The sequence below is a fragment of the Hippopotamus amphibius genome, chromosome X (assembly GCF_030028045.1).
Source record: "Hippopotamus amphibius kiboko isolate mHipAmp2 chromosome X, mHipAmp2.hap2, whole genome shotgun sequence".
NCBI lineage: Eukaryota > Metazoa > Chordata > Mammalia > Artiodactyla > Hippopotamidae > Hippopotamus > Hippopotamus amphibius.
Genome location: NC_080203.1, coordinates 60444323 through 60461730, shown reverse-complemented (window position 1 = coordinate 60461730; position 17408 = coordinate 60444323).

Here is a 17408-nt window from a genome sequence, read left to right as displayed (position 1 = left end):
AAACAACAATGTTATAAAATAGACAGGATATATGTAATATAGCTAGTAACATTTGTCAAGTAAAACACACACAAAACACAAAAGCTTTGAGTTCAGTTTTCTTTGGGAACTTACTGAGGACTATAGCCCTGGAGACAGCCTATCAGATAACTCTGAGAAACTTCTCTGAAGAGGTAAGTGAGGAGGTTGTTATATATATGATTTTGACAAACAGTGGTACATACAATCAATCACACATCTCAGCAGAAGGTTTTTGCCAATAACAAGGAAGAGATGTCTCCATTAATGATATTAGTGTTTTTCTGGGTATAAGAAAATGCAAGAAACTGGGTTTATAGAATTTTCTTCTAAAAATATCTAACTATCTAAAGGCCTGTTCTGCCAGCTTTCCCAGAGCACCGAGTACATTATTCTTGATCTCCACCCTGAACTCCTTTCAGGGTGGGTTAAAAGTTAGCAACTGCAGTCATTAGTGACTTAATTCTTATAGAACCAGATAGTGAGCGACTTTTTTAGTTGTCATGTTAATAAGGTTCTAGTACTGCAGAGAGAGACACAGTACATAAACAGTTTGAAAACCATAAAGGGAGAACAAATTAAAACAATGATTAGTATAACTAGTTGTAATCTGGGTCACAATAAGTCATCAAGTGAACAGGGAAGCCAGCTGGAGAAGCCAAATTCTGGAGGGATCATGTAGAAAGAAAAAAATGATAAATGTTTCATCTTTGTTTGCAAAAATATACTTTATCAACTTGTTGTAGATCATAGTAGCATAAGAGGAAGGATTTTCTGAAAAACAAGATTAAAAGTTAAAATAATTCAGACAAAAAGTCATAAACTTATAAATCTTATTTTTCAGTTCATTCAGTCCCATGTAATTAATTGCTGTTGATCTGGATGAAGACATCAGGCTTTCTCCTAGTTTTGTAATATCTAACCCAGTTCAGTGGATATGATCTAAAAGTCATTGGAAACCTACATTTCCCAAAAAGTCATTTTTATGGTTCTTCTTTAAGATCTTCATTTTGAAAAAGCATCAGAGTAAAGCAATGACTGTCTATAAATGACAAATGACTTAAAATGGCATGATCTGATTTCAGTTCAACTGACAAAGAATCTTGGTTATTTCTCTGACATGTGACATTTTTAAGAAAATATTTAGAATTATGACTGATAGCATCATACCAGTACATGCCACATTTTTAGGAATGCCATGTAATTTTTGGAGTATCTATATTAGTGACATTTATCCATACAATAAAACATAAGAAGGTTTATCACCATTTATTTGACAATGTTTTCCATGTAATTTAACACACCAAATAAACCTAGTTAATTTAATATCTCTCTTTGGGATGTTTCAGAGGCATCCCAAAGTTAGCTAGAGGTCAATAGAACTTCAGAGGCAAATACAGAATTGCAACAGATTACCTAAAAGGTAAAGAGACTTTAAAATCTGTTATCAAAAACTGAGAAGAAGCGAGAGAGTAGCACAGACATATATATACTACCAATTGTAAAATAGTCAGTGGGAAGTTGTTGTATAACAAAGGGAGTCCAACTCGAGGATGGAAGATGCCTTAGAGGACTGGGGCAGGGAGGGTGGGGGGGACTCGAGGGGGGGGGGCATCAAGGAAGGGAGGGAATATGGGGATATGTGTATAAAAACAGTTGATTGAACCTGGTGTACCCCCAAAAAAAAATAATAAAAAAAAAAATTAAAAAAAAAAAACAGATCAATTTTTCAAGAAAAAAAACTTTTACAGAGAGAAAACCAAATTAGAGTTTTATACCCACTTACTTTTAATATTAAAATTTATTTACACAAATATTATTTTAATTTTAGCTAGTTCTGATCATGCATAAAAATCTTTCCTTAGGGTTCCTTTTCCCCACACCTTCTACAATTTAATTTTACTTTCAGATTTTGTTTATGCTTTTTCTTTCTTCCTGGTTCTCCAGGAAAAAAAGTACTTTCTTTGCCATTAACAAAATGTATTTCCATTCCTTTTACCATTTTCATTTCATACAAAGATGTTTCCATTATTAGTTTTAGTAGTTTTAATTACATGTATTAATTAGAATTCTTATCTTTTAAAAAAATTAATGAAAACTAAGAAGTAATCAATTACAAACTTTCTTTTACTTTAGCATTCTGTAGATTGGCAAAATTATAAATAATATGTATGATTTCTAAAAACATGTGCTCTTTTTATAGAAAAGTTTTCAGGTGGTAGCATATATCAAATATCTTTGTTTTCTCTGTAAAGTGAAACCTATGTTCAGTAATTAGTGTTTAAGTATCTTATTTTATTTGAGAATGATCTAGATATTTAATACATTTTCATCATTTAATTTAACTAATTAAGCAAAATTCTGAAGTTTCAAGTTACCAAAAGTCTGGAGAAACTACTCTTTTTTTTTTAAGAACTTTTATTGAGATACAGTTAACAGACAATAAACAGCATATATTCAGAGTGTACAATTTGGTATCCCAATCTCCCAATTCATTCCCCCCCCAGCCTTCCCCACTTTCCCCACTTGGTGATGATATGTTTGTTCTCTACATCTGTGTCTCTCTTTCTGCCTTGCAAACGGATGGATTTGTACCATTTTTCTACAGTCTGCATATATGTGTTAATATATGATATTTGTTTTTCTCTTTCTGACTCACTTCACTCTGTATGACAGTCTCTAGATCCATCCATGTCTCTAAAAATGTCCCAGTTTCATTGCTTTTTACAGCTGAGTAATATTCCATTGTATATATGTACCACATCTTTTTTATCCATTCATCTGTGGATGGACATTTAGGTTGCTTCCATGCCCTGGCTATTGTAAAGAGTGCTGCAATGAACATTGAAGTGCATGTGTCTTTTTGCATTATGGTATTCTCTGGGTATATACCCAGCAGTGGGAATGCCAGGTCATATGGTAACTCTATTTTTAGTTTCTCAAGGAGCCTCCATACTGTTCTCCATAGTGGTTGTATCAATTTACATTCCTATCAACAGTGCAAGAGCGTTCCATTTTCTCCACACCCTCTCCAACATTTTACTGTTTGTAGATTTTTTGATGATGCCCATTCTAACTGGTGTTAGGTGATACCTCATTGTATGGAGAAACTACTCTTAAGAGACATACATAAAACATAATTATTCTTAAAGAGCTGACCTAAAAGTTATTAACCCATTTACATGTATTTAATTCATTTGTTCCCAACAATTATGTTTAGATTAGCCATGGAAACTTTGTGAGATATTAGACTAAGTCAGCCATCATTCCAAGTTATTTTTCTTGCTGGTAAATTTTATAACAGACACTGGAACTCACCCAAAAAGACACCCCACATCCAGAGACAAAGGAGAAACCACAATGAGATAGTAGGAAGGGTGCAATCATGATAAAACAAAATGCCATACCTGCTGGGTGGGCAACTCACAAAGTGGAGAACAGTTATACCACAGAAGTCCACCCACTGCAGTAAGGGTTCTGAGCCCCACATCAGGCTTCCCAAACTGGGGGTCTGGCAACTGGAGGTGGAATCCCCAGAGAATCAGAATTTTAAGGCCAGTGAGATTTGATTGCAGGACTTCCACAGGACTGGGGTAAACAGACACTCAAAAACCAGTGTGCACACCAGGACACAAGGGGAAGGAGCAGTGACCCCATAGGAGACTGAACCAGACCTACCTGCTGGTGTTGGGGGGTTGCCTGCAGAGGCAGAGGGTGTGGCTCACTGACGGGATGGGGACACTGGTGGCAGGAGTTCTGGGAAAGGCTCATTGGCAAGAGTCCTCCTGGAGTCTGCCATTAGTCCCACCAAAGAGCCTATAAGCTCCAGTGTTGGGTCACCTCAGGGCAAAAAAACAACAGGGTGGGTAGTCAGCCTCACCCATCAGCAGAAAAACAGGTTAAAGTTTTAATGAGCTCTGTCCACCAGAGCAACTCCCAGTTCTACCCACCACCAGTCCCTCTCATCAGGAAGCCTACAAAAGCCTCTTACATAGCCTCATCCACCAAGGGCAGACAGCAGTAGCAAGAAGAACAATAATCCTTCAGCCTGCTAAAGGAAAACCACAAGCACAGAAATATAGAGAGAATGAAAAGGCAGAGGACTTTGTACCAGATGAAGGAACAAGATAAAACTGCAGGAAAACAACTAAATGAATGGGAGATATGCAACCTTCCAGAAAAAGAATTCAGAATAATGAGAGTAAAGATGATCCAGGACTTCGAAAAAGATTGGATGCAAAGATCAAAATGATGCAAGAAAGTTTTAACCAAGACCTAGAAGAATTAAAGAACAAACAAACAGAGATGAACAATACAATAATTGAAGTGAAAAATACACTAGAAGGAACCAATGGGAGAATAACTGAGACAGAAGAACACATAAGTGACCTGGAAGACAGAATGGAGGAAATCACTGCCACAGAAAAAAATAAAGAAAAAAGAATGAAAAGAACTGAAGACAGCTTAAGATACCTCGGGTAAAACATTAAATGAAACAACATTCATATGATTAGGGGTGCCAGAAGGAGAAGAGAGAGAGAAAGCACCCAATAAAATATTGGAAGAGATTATAGTTGAAAACTTCCCAAACTTGGGAAAGGAAATAGCCACCCAAGTCCAGGAGAAGAAAGAGTCCCAAGGAGGATAAACACAGGGAGAAACATGCCAAGACACATAGTAATCAAATTGAGAAAAATTAAAGACAAAGAAAAATTAATAAAATCAACAAGAGAAGAATGACAAATAATCTACAATGGAACTCCCAGAAGAATAACAGCTGATTTTTCAGCAGAAACTCTGCAAGTCAGAAAGGAGTGACATGATTTATTTAAAGTGATGAAAGGGAAGAACCTACAACCAAGAATACTGTACCCAGCAAGGATCTCATTCAGATTCAACAGAGAAATCAAAAGCTTTACAGACAAGCAAAACTAAGAGAATTCAGCACCACTGAAACCAGCCCTACAGGACTTCCCTGGTGGTACAGTGGTAAAGAATCTGCCTGCCAATGCAGGGGACATGGGTTCAAGCCCTGCCCTTGCAAGATTCCACATGCCACAGAGCAACTAAGCCCGTGCACCACAACTATTGAGCCTGTGCTCTACAGCCCATGAGCCACAACTACTGAGCCCATGTGCTGCAACTATTGAAGCCCATGTGCCTAGGGCTCGTGCTCCACAACAAGAGAAGCCACTACAATGAGGAACCTGTGCACCACAATGAAGAGTAGCCCTGCTCACAGCAACTAGAGAAAGCTCATGTGCAGCAACAAAGACCCAATGCAGCCAATAAATAAAATAAATAAATAAATTTATAAAAAAAGAAAAAAATAGCCCTACAAAGAATGTTAAAGGAAATTCTCTAAGTGGGAAACACAAGAGAAGAAACAGACCTATGAAAACAAACTCAAAACAATTAAGAAAATGGTAATAGGAACATACATATCAATAATCACCTTGAATGTAAATGGATTAAATGCTCCAAAAAAGAAAAAAAACACAGACTAGCTGAATGGATATGAAAACAATACCCATATATATACTGTCTAAAAGAGACAAACTTCAGACCTAGGGACACATACAGACTGAAAGTGAGGGGATGGAAAAAGATATTCCATGCAAATGGAAATCAAAAGAGAGCTGGAGTAGAAGTACTCATATCAGATGAAATAGACTTTAAAATAAAGATGTTACAAGAGATAAGAAAGGGCAGTACATAATGATCAAGGGATCAATCCAAGGAGAAGATATGACAATTATAATTATATATTCTCCCAATATAGGAGCACCTGAATACATAAAGCAAATGCTAACAACTATAAGAGAGGAAATCAACAGTAACACAATAATAGTGGGGGACTTTAACACCCCACTTACACCAATGGACTGATCATCCAGACAAAAAATTAATAAGGAAACACAAACTTTGAATGACACAATAGACAGATAGATTTAATTGATAACTATGGGACATTCCATCCAAAAACAGCAAATTAAACTTTCTTCTCAAGTGCACATGGAACATTCTCCAGGATAGATCACATCTTGGGTCACAAATCAAGCCTTGGTAAATTTAAGAAAATTGAAATTGTATCAAGCATCTTTTCTGACCACAATGCTGAGATTAGAAATTAATTACAGAAAAAAAAAGTGTTAAAAACACAAACACATGGAGGCTAAACAATACACTACTTAATAACTAAGAGATCACTGAAGAAATCAAAGAGGAAATCAAAAAATACCTAGAGACAAATGACAACAAAAACACAATGACCTACAACCAATGGGAGGCAGCCAAAGCAGTTTTAAGTGCGAAGTTTATAGCAATACTATCCTACCTCAAGGAACAAGAAAAATCCCAAATAAACAATCAAAGCTTACACCTGAAGAAACTAGAGAAAGAAGAGCAAACAAAACCTAAAGTTAGTAGAAGGAAAGAAATCTTAAAAAGCAGAGCAACAATAAATGAACAAGAAACACAGAAAACAATAGCAAAGAGGAATAAAACTAAAAGCTGGTTCTTTGAGAGGATAAACAAAATTTATAAACCTTTAGCCACACTCTTAGAGGAAAAGAGGGAGTGGACTCAAATCAATAAAATTAGAAATGAAACAGGAGAAATTACAATGGACACCACAGAAATAAAAAGCATTATAAGATACTACTACAGGCAACTATATGTCAATAAAATAGTCAACCTGGAAGAAATGGTCAAATACTTACAAAGGTATAACCTTCCAAGAATGACTCAGGAAGAAATAGAAAATATGAACAGACCAATCACAACTAATGAAATTGAAACAGTGATAAAAATTCTTCCAACAAACAAAAGTCCAGGATCAGAAGATTATCAAACATTTAGATAAGACGTAAAACTCATCCTTCTCAAACTATTCCAAAACATTGCAGAGGTAGGAACACTCCCAAATGCATTCGAGGCCACCATCACCCTGATACCAAAACCAGACAAAGATAATACAAAAAAAAAAGAAAATCACAGACCAATATAACTGACGAATATAGATGAAAAAATCCTCGACAAAATACTAGCAAAGAGAATCTGACAACACATTAAAAGGATCATACACTATGATGAAGTGGGATTCATTCCTGGGATGCAGGCATTCTTCAATATACACAAATCAATGTGATACAGTACATTAACAAATTGAATAATATAAAAAAAATGATGATCTCAATATATACAGAAAACGCTTTTGAGGAAATTCATCACCCATTTATGTTAAAAACTCTCCAGAAAGTTGGCATAGAAGAAACATACCTCAGCATAATAAAGGCCATATATGACAAACCCGCAGCAAACATCATTCCTAATGGTGAAAAACTGAGAGCATTCCCTCTAAGATCAGTAACAAGACAAAGATGACCACTCTCACCACTACCATTCAACATAGTTTTGGAAGTCCTTGCCAAAGCAATCAGAGAAGAAAAAGAAATAAAAGAATACCAATTGGAAGAATTAAAACTGTCACTCTTTGCAAATGACATGATTTTATACATAGAATATCCTGAAGATGCCACCAGAAAACTTTTAGATCTAATCAATGAATTTGGTAAAGTTGCAGATACAAAATTAACACCCAGAAATCTCTTGCATTCATTCACAATAAAAGATCAGAAAGAGAAATTAAAGAAACAATCCCATTCACCATTGCAACAAAAAGAATAAAATGCCTAGGAATAAACCTACCCAGGGAGGTAATAGACCTATACTCAGAAAACTATAAGACACTGATGAAAGAAAGCAAAGACGACACAAACAGATGGAGAGATATACAAGTTCTTGGATTGGAAGAATCAACATTGTGAAAATGACTATACTACTCAAAGCAATCTACAGATTCAATGCAATCCCTATCAAATTACCAATGGCATTTTTTATAGAACTAGAAGCAAAAATCCTAAAATTTGTATGGAGACACAAAGACCCTGAATAGCCAAAGCAATCTTGAGGAAAAAAACTGACCATGAGGAATTAGACTCCCTGACTTCAGACTATACTACAAAGCTACAGTAATCAAGACAATATGGCACTGGCACCAAAACAAAAATATAGATCAATGGAACAGGATAGAAAGCCCAGAGATAAACTATGGTCAACTAATCTATGGCAAAGGAGCAAGGATATACAATGGAGAAAAGACAGCATCTTCAATAAGTGGTGCTGGGTAAACTGGACAGCAACATATGAAAGAATGAAATTAGAACACTCCCTAACACCATACACAAAAACAAACTCAAAATGGATTAAAGACCTAAATGTAAGGCCAGACACTCTAAAACTCCTAGAGGAAAACATAGGAAGAACATTCTCTGATGTAAATTACAGTAAGAAATTTTTTGATCCACCTCCTAGAGTAATGGAAATAAAAACCAAAATAAACAAGTGGGACATAATGAAACTTAAAAGCTTTTACACAGTACAGGAAAGTAAACAAGATGAAAAGACAACCCTAAGAATGGGAGACAATATTTGCTAACGAATCAACAGACAAAGGATTAATCTCCAAAATACTAAACAGTTCATGCAGCTCAATATCAAAAACAAACAAAACCAAAACCAAAACAAACAAACAAAAAAACAACCCAATCAAAAAATGGGCAGAAAACCTAAATAGGCATTTCTCCAAAGAAGACATACAGATGGCCAAGAGGCACATGAAAAGCTACTCAACATCACCAATTATTAGAGAAATGCAAATCAAAACTACATTGAGGTATCACCTCACACCAATTTGAATGGACATCATCAGAAAATCTACAAGCATACAAACAATAAGTTCTGGAGAGTGTGTGGAGAAAAGGGAACCCTCTTGCCCTGTTGATGGGAATGTAAATTGATACAGTCACTATGAAGAACAGTATGGAGGTTCCTTAAAAATCTATAAATGGAATTACCATATGACCCAGCAATCCCACTACTGGGGATATACCCATAGAGCACCATAATTCAAAAAGACACATACACCCCAATGTTCATCATGGAAGCAAGCTAAATGTCCATTGACAGATGAATGGATAAAGAAGATGTGATACATATATACAATGGAATGTTACTCATCCTTACAAAGGAATGAAATTGGGACATTTGTAGAGACTGTCATACAGAGTGAAGTAAGTGGGAAAGAGAAAAACAAATGTCATATATTAACGCATTATGCATAATCTAGAAAAATGGTATAGAGCAACTCGTTTTCAAGGCAGAAATAGAGACATAGATGTAGAGAATAAACATCGACACAAAGGTGGGGTTGAAAGTGGGGGGGGTTGAGATGAATTGGGAGTTTGGGATTGCCATATATACATTACTTATAAGAATAAAATTTTCAAATTTTACACTTTAAATATATGCAGTGTATTGTATGTCAATTATATCTCAATAAAAGTCCTTAAAAAAATCACCCACCATAATGTAAAAAAAAAATAATTTTGATAATACTTTCCAGAGGTTGAGACATATCATATGCATAATGTACACACAGCATATACACAGACACAACTAGACATTTCATACCTTTATTTTAAGACTTAGTCATGATTGAGGTTTTGCAATATAAACTTACTAGTTTATAAATAACACTTGGAATAATTTAAATTTAAATGCTCAAATGACTAAGGCTTTTTAGTATTTGTGGAAAAGACTTTTAAGATTTGTATTTTTCCTTCATAAATCCTTATGAAGGCTGTAAATTAGATTTGGAATGAGAGAACATCTCAAGCAGTTTGAATTTATAAAGGCCTGTATTTTTCCTTATTTATTTATTTTCTGTTTGTTTCAGGTTCTACTTGATTGTGCTAATTAGGCTCACTGTCAGGTTATTGCTGCCTATATTTACATTTCTGATTTGTAGAGATTTGCAAGACAAAGACAGCTGTTTTTAATTACCCAAAGAACTGGTTTGTTTTCTAAAGTATATCAAAAGATTGATTTGCCCAACTATATTTTCATTTTGCTTATATTATCCTCTGAATATTAGCTAACAATTTTTATTTCATACTGTGTTGGCTCAGATAACCTTCTTAACTTCCTTTAGTTTGTTTACTTAATGTTGCTTGAGGGGCAGATTTATATGCCCTGTCTTATTATACCAGGCAAGGGAAGCATTCACCAGTAAGACATAATGTCTATCTCACAATATAATTAGGCAAAAGAAATATAACCTTCTTATATAAAGACAATTCAAACACACCAATTTTTATAAACTTTTATCTCAATTCTATCAACTTTTATACCTTTAACTTCCATTAGTACCCCATCAACAAATCTTGGTCTTACAAGGATTCCTGGAAACTTTCCTTCTTATCACCTAAACATTTGATCCATTTTTGTGTGGATACAGTGAGGGGTGGAGGTAATTGACTCAGGCCCTTTTGTAAATTTTTAACTTGATTAATTGATCTAACCCCAAACATTTGCTGGTCAGATATCTCAGTGTAATTTTCTTCCAGCCTTTTAAACTTTTTTTTTTAAACTGGGGTAAACAGAGCACACTTGTTTTGGGGGTCCTTTAACAATTGCGTGACCAATAGAGGGTCCCTTTGCACCATCGAACCTTAAGTAGTGTTGTATTCAAACCTTTATTTTAATCACATTAATGTTTATTTTATTACATTTCTTAATAACCATCTAAAGATTTTCATTCTTTTGAGATGTTCTTTTGGGATGAATCCCTTGAAAATTTCTACCTTGTTGGGAAGAAGTCGCTTGGCTTTCCGCTCAGCTTCTTTTAATTTCCCTGTTAATCAATCTAATCCATAGTAACTAATCTAATGCTTTTAGAAGCATCTGTAAGACCCATTGAGGGGAAGCCAATGGGTCTTACAGATGCACAAAGAAGTCTTCCAAAACTGGTTTTGTCTGTTTGTTTTAAATTAAGGGAGTTCTTAAGGTTAGCCATTATACTTTTTGTATCTCACTTCTAATTTGGTTTTTTCATAGTTACCAATGAAACATATGTTTATAATGAGAGCTACATAAAATTTTACCAATTTAGAAGTTTCTCCACTTTAAAGGATCCATCATCTGGCTATTGATGAGTAGTATCTTTTTTTGTTTGTTTTTTGGTTTGTTTTGTTTTGTTTTGGCTATGACACACAGGTGTGGCCTGTTGGCCTGTGGTGTCTTAGTTCCCTGACCAGGGATTGAGTCTGTGCCCCCTGAAGTGGAAGGGGAGAGTCCTAACCACTGGACTTCCAGGGCATTCCCAATGAGTAGTATCTTAATATCTTCTCAAACCAATAATACTCAAGAGGCATTCCCAAAAGAGAGTGCAAAGGATGAAGCCTTTACAAGATCTAAAATGTTTACTCCCAAAAATAGTTTAAGAAAGTAGAGTCTTTCATTGTAGAGGTACCACAAAGAAAGCTGAGGTGCCAAAGGCCTTTTATGGTCTGGAACCCCTTATGACAAATTTCCTTGAGAGTTGGCACAGCCAAACAAAAATAATGCTCAGAATCCTAGTATATTCTATTGGCTGCCAAATGTACACCGTATATGTACCTTTGGGTGGCAGAGATCATATTCTCAGAACGTAGAACAAAAGGCTTAAGAAGATCCGGTAGAACATTTATGTTTTAAAGTCCCCAGGAGAGAAATACAAAATTCTCCTTTACTGGGGGAGGGGAAGAAGCAGGAAGCAGAGGTGATAGAGGAGAGAGAAACAGTACCTGGGTCAGGTAGTTCAGATGAAAGAGGATTGGAGGGAGGAGCAGAAGGAGAGGCAGTGTTACTGCTAGAGGCTTTTTTATACAAATTCTGATATCATTTCAAGAAATTTTTGGTTGGTTTCCTGCAAAGAAGCTACTTTATTATTTCATTTTTTAGAATGTTCTAAACACCAGCTGAAGTAACATAAACATTTTATTCAGTCTGTTTCATCTTATGGACAATTTTCTCTAGCTGCACATACAAAAGAATTGTAATTTCAAAAGAACCCCAATTTGAGCTTTTTAGGTTGAGAACTGCTTTAGTATATTTTCTGCAATTAATTATTTGCAAGTATAAATTTCATATGTATTGTACATAAACCTGCCTAGGGGTGGGGGGAGGTTAGTTGGAGGTTGGTAATCTGTTGTTCCTTTTTCTTCTTTTTTGAAAGCTTTATTTCCCATTATGGGATCCATTTGTCAACATAAAACCACTAATAATTGTGTGGTGAATCAATGTGCTGTTTTTGATCTTAATTTAGATGTCCCTTAGAGTTTTTTCAACTCTTTTACCTCAGTTTCTCCCGCTGGCAGTCTAAAATTATCATGGATGCTTAGATCACTGAGTGTTCAGCTCTTATTGTGATCCTTGGATGAGCAGGTTTTTTTTTTTCTTTTTTAATTAAAATAAGTAGATTTTCCTAAGGAACAGCTATAAGGTATGAAAACTTGCCTCCACCACCCACCAGAATTCCTCAGTTGCTTAAGAAAGCCATTGCCAGCTGCAAGGAAATGTGTTCCTTTTCTTCTTTGGAGCTTAAAATTCTCATGTGATGTTTCCACTTCTATTTTAACAAAATCTATTAAAGTAGCCCATTCAAGAGAAAACAACAGGTTAGTCTCCTATTTAATCACCCAGTCCAAACCTACTCAGTGTCCTTCAACTGAGTAAAATATTAAACTGCAATAAGCCAGGTACCACTTTTTAAAAATAAATTTATTTATGTATTTATTTATTATTTACTTATTTATTGGCTGTATTGGGTCTTCATTGCTGCACAAGGGCTTTCTCTAGTTGCAGAGAGTGGGGGCTTCTCTTGTTGAGGAGTAGGGCCTCTAGACACAGAGGCTTCAGTAGTTGTGATACACAGGCTCAGTGGTTGCAGCTCACAGGCTCTAGAGTGCAAGCTCGGTAGTTGTGGCACATAGGTTTATGTTGCTCCATGGCAAGTGGGATCTTCCCAGCCCAGAGATCAAACCCATGTTCCTTGCATTGGGAGGTGGATTCTTAACCACTGGCCCCATGTACCACTTTTTGAAACTAAGTACAAGGAAAATCTTCTTCAGCAGAGTTTATCCACCACCAAATAAAACTCTGGATCATCAGCCAATAACACATGATCCAAGACTTAGCAGAGACTCATGCAAAGATGATCCTAGATTCATGGAGGATGTGGATGGGTACAAGGGCTCTCTGCTGGTACCAAGGTTCTGGATCATTGTAGAATCAGAAGAAGAGAGAAATCTGCTCTGGGTACCTTCATGGTTGCCAAAACTGTGGACTGAAGCAACGTGCACAACCTAAATTTTGCAGGTTAAGTTTTATTCAGGTTCTTACTGAGGACTATAGCCCAGGAGACAGCCTCTCAGAGAACTCCAAGGAACTGCTCCTAGAGGTAAGAGAGAAGCTAGGATATATAGGACCTCTTTGCTGAAAACATAGTGAACAGCAAAAGATTACTGTTAATCAAAAGAATAGACATCTCAAGTTAATGATTTTAGTCCTTTTCTATGTATGAGTAGAATCTTAATACATTGAAATTATTTCTTAGATATGCATCTTACCTATCTAAGGCCAGTATCCAAAGCACAAAATGCTTCCTGGTTTTTGCCAGTCTGAATTCTCCTCAGAGCACACCATTGATGGGCAGCTGCAGTGACTAATGGCTTGATTTTTGTAGAACTAGAATGACATAATGGGCAACATTCTTTTTTTAGCAGAATGGCAGGCAACATTCCCTGTCCATGATGGTCACCTTAGTCCATCACATGAGTGGAGATTAGGGGCACTACTGCAATGCAGAGATGGGCTGAATCTTGACATATTTCTTTTGCCCCCTCTGAGGTACAAAATGCCAAGAGCAACTGTTCTGTCTGCCAACAAAATAGACAGAGACTGCAAATGGATATGTTGCAGATTCTCTGGAGTGAAGTCCCTAAACATAAGTGGCAAGTCAAAGGCACCCGTAGCTCTGGGTGGGGAATGGGGGACAAATGTGTTCTGATAGAAATAGACACTTACCCTGGACTGAGATGTCCTTATCTAGTGGTAGATGCAAATATGTAGAGTACTATAAAAGAATTGGAACAACTATATTGCAACAATTTATACTGCTGAGTCACATTTGTTCAGACCAAGAAGCATAATTTATGGTCCAAAAAAGTTCAACAGTAGTCAGAGATATCTCCTCCTCAGAGTGATATTTTATAGAAAATTGGCATGGCCCACTGAACACTGGTCATCTAAAATGGTGGGAGATATATGTATTAAGGGTTGAATTACACAACTTTATATGTGTGTGCTCACACTCAACATGGGGGGTGATGGTGGTAAGGTAGTGTCCCCACTAGATAGATTTCTTTGTTATTCTGGTGGATCCAGGGAAGAAGGGGTAATGGAGGATGCTGGTATGACTATATAATTCTTACAACAGTGGAATGACACTGTTATGACAAGTATACTTTTTTTTCTTTCTTTCTTAATCACATCAACTTTCTTCTTCTTACCTAATATAGTACAGGGCTACAACTACAAATGCTGGAAATAAGGATGATTCCTAAGCAAAAAAATAACTATATTTTAAACCTTTATGTCAGGACTCCTAAGGGCCTATTAGAGTGGGTTGTGCCTTCACCCCATTTGGCAAAATTGGATTTGAAAGCAAATGCTAGTCTGCTGTCTAGTGGTCCAGATACCCTGCTAGTTCTGTACTCATATAATCCTACCCTATTTTAACAGTAGACTGAGAGGAAGGCACTTGCTGTACTAGTATTGCTGCCTGCAATCTGGAGCAGCAAAGTGGTCAAGCCTAATGTTCTTCCAAGGTGGAAAAGTTTGGGTTTAAATAGACTGATGGTGAAATAGTAACTGAGAGTAAAGGAATGAATAAATGGGTTATATAATGATCAAAATACAATATTATAATAACACCTTGAAAGAGACGCAGAGCTAGGGATGATATTGTCTCAGCTTGATTATACCAGATGCCTGAAAGTGTGAAGCTTATATTGCTGAGACCACATCTGATTTTGGAACCTGACAAGATCAAATGAAAGACTGCAAGCCCGACTGTCCTAACATTGGAAAACATTTTCATATGGTAAAATAATTAACTGGATTAAATATTAATTACTGAATGGGACTCAAGTAATGTGTCAGTATCTTTCAACTTTTATGACCATTTTGCTATAAGGGATCCTTGGTCAAAGACCAAAGATATTTTATGCAAATGGAGGTCAGAAGCGAGCAGGCTTGCTACAGTTATATCAGGCAAAATAAACTTTAAATCAAAAGCTGTAAAAGAGATAAAAAAGGTTGCTATATAATGATAACTGTGTCAAATCATCAAGAGGATATAACAATTTTAAATATATATATTCCCCTGACATTGGGGCACCTAAATATATTAAATAATCTTTAACATATCTGAAGGCAAAAACAGCATTTCACAAGTACTAAGGATCTTCAAGATTTGACTTTCAACAATGGACAGATCATTAACCAGAAAATAGATAAGGAAATAATGGACTTGAAATACACAAATAGACCTAACAGACATATACAGAGTATTCTGTCCAGCAGCAGAATACACATTCTTCTAAAGTACACACAGAACATTCTTCAGGATAGATTGTATGTTAGGTCACACACACACACACACACACACACACACACACACACACAATAATAGAAGGGATATCCTGCTATTTGTGACAACATGGATGAATCTTGTAGGCATTATGCTAAGTGAAATAAGGCAAACAGATAAAGATATGTGCTCTATGATGTCACTTATAGGTAGAATCTTTAAAAAAAAATGATATCATAGAAGCAGAGAAGAGAATGGCAGTTTCCAGGGGCTAGGGTGGGAAGGGAGGGAAAAATGGGGTGGTGTAAGTCAAGAGGTACAAATTTACAGCTATAAGAAGAAGTTTTGAGGATCTAATATACAACATGGTGACAATAGTTAATAACATGGTATGGTATACTTGAAAGTACCTGAGAGTAAATCTTAAGCATTCTCACTACTCACACCAAAAAAGAGTAACTATATAGAATCACAGATATGTTAATTATTTTGATCTTAGTAATCATTTTACAACATATGTTGATCCATAACATTGTACACTTTAAATATATACAACTATGTGTGTCAATTACTCCTCAATAAAGTTTAAAAAGCATGTAATTTGAGGGTGAGAAGTTTCAGCCCCAACCCCAATCTTCAAGAAAGGGAGTAGAACTGGAGACTACACTATAAAAACTCATAAAATGGGTTTCTGGGTTGGTGAATACATTGATGTGCTGGGAAAGTTCTGTGTCTGGAAGAGTGTAAAAGCTCTGTGCCATTCCTCCCCATACCTTGCCCCATGCATCCCTTCCACTTGGCTGTTCCTGAGTTATATCCTTCATAATAAACCAATAAATATATTACACATAATATAAATACAATTTATATTATATTTATTCATCTTATCTCAGATTGTGTCTGGAGGGAAGGGGGCTATATGTAAAGACAAAGGAAACCACACTTCTAAGCCTTTATTTCAATTTCACCCACCTTTCTGCTACAAATTTTCTTGATGTAATAAAAATATTTTTCTCATTCAGTCACAATGGATTGAAAATTACAATGAAAATATAGCCATCTTTATTAAATTAAAACTTTCAAATACATAATTAAAGTAAACTTTGCATAATTGATGCTCTTTTATTTTTAAATGTTCTGAAAATTTCAAGCTACCTATTTACCCTTAAATTTTTTTTTTATTTTATATAGTTTTTGTTTAACGTTTCTAAAAGTTGTTTTGGGAGGCTTATTTTCCTTGTTACAGATTGTGTTCAGCATCTTAAGGCAAATACTATGTAAGCAGATGAAGGTAATGCCACAAGATGAAATTTCCACATGGAGAGTTCTCAGAAATACTATATTTCTTGTTGAAGAAGAAACTGAAATTGCAAAAGTCTCTTTGACTGCTCTGTCTCTTACACCTCTCTGGGGATGACTTTGTGGTTAGCAAGAAAACAGTATCTTTTTTCCCATAAATAACTGACAAATGATGATACTATTCTTGCCTGTCTTCCTTCAGTTGTCTCACTAAAGACAGACAACTCAAGGAAGTTGAATATATTTCCTCTAATGTTTAAGTTTCTAAGTAAAAATAGAAGGGCAGATTTAAGGTAGCAAAACACTGCTGAGGAACAGTTTTTGAAGAAGGAGAATTTAGTTTTTGACTATAAATGAAAGAAAATTTTGTTACGTGACATAAAGAAGTAAGAGCTTTATTTTTCTTAGATATCAAGAAGTTCTGATGTAGGCAGTTCATAGCTTACGTGGCTGCTTGAAGAGGCTGTATAGACTCAGGTTTCTTCTATATTATTTTTTTAAAAGCTCTGTATTGGAATATAATTGCTTTACATTGTTGTGCCAGTTTTTGCTATAC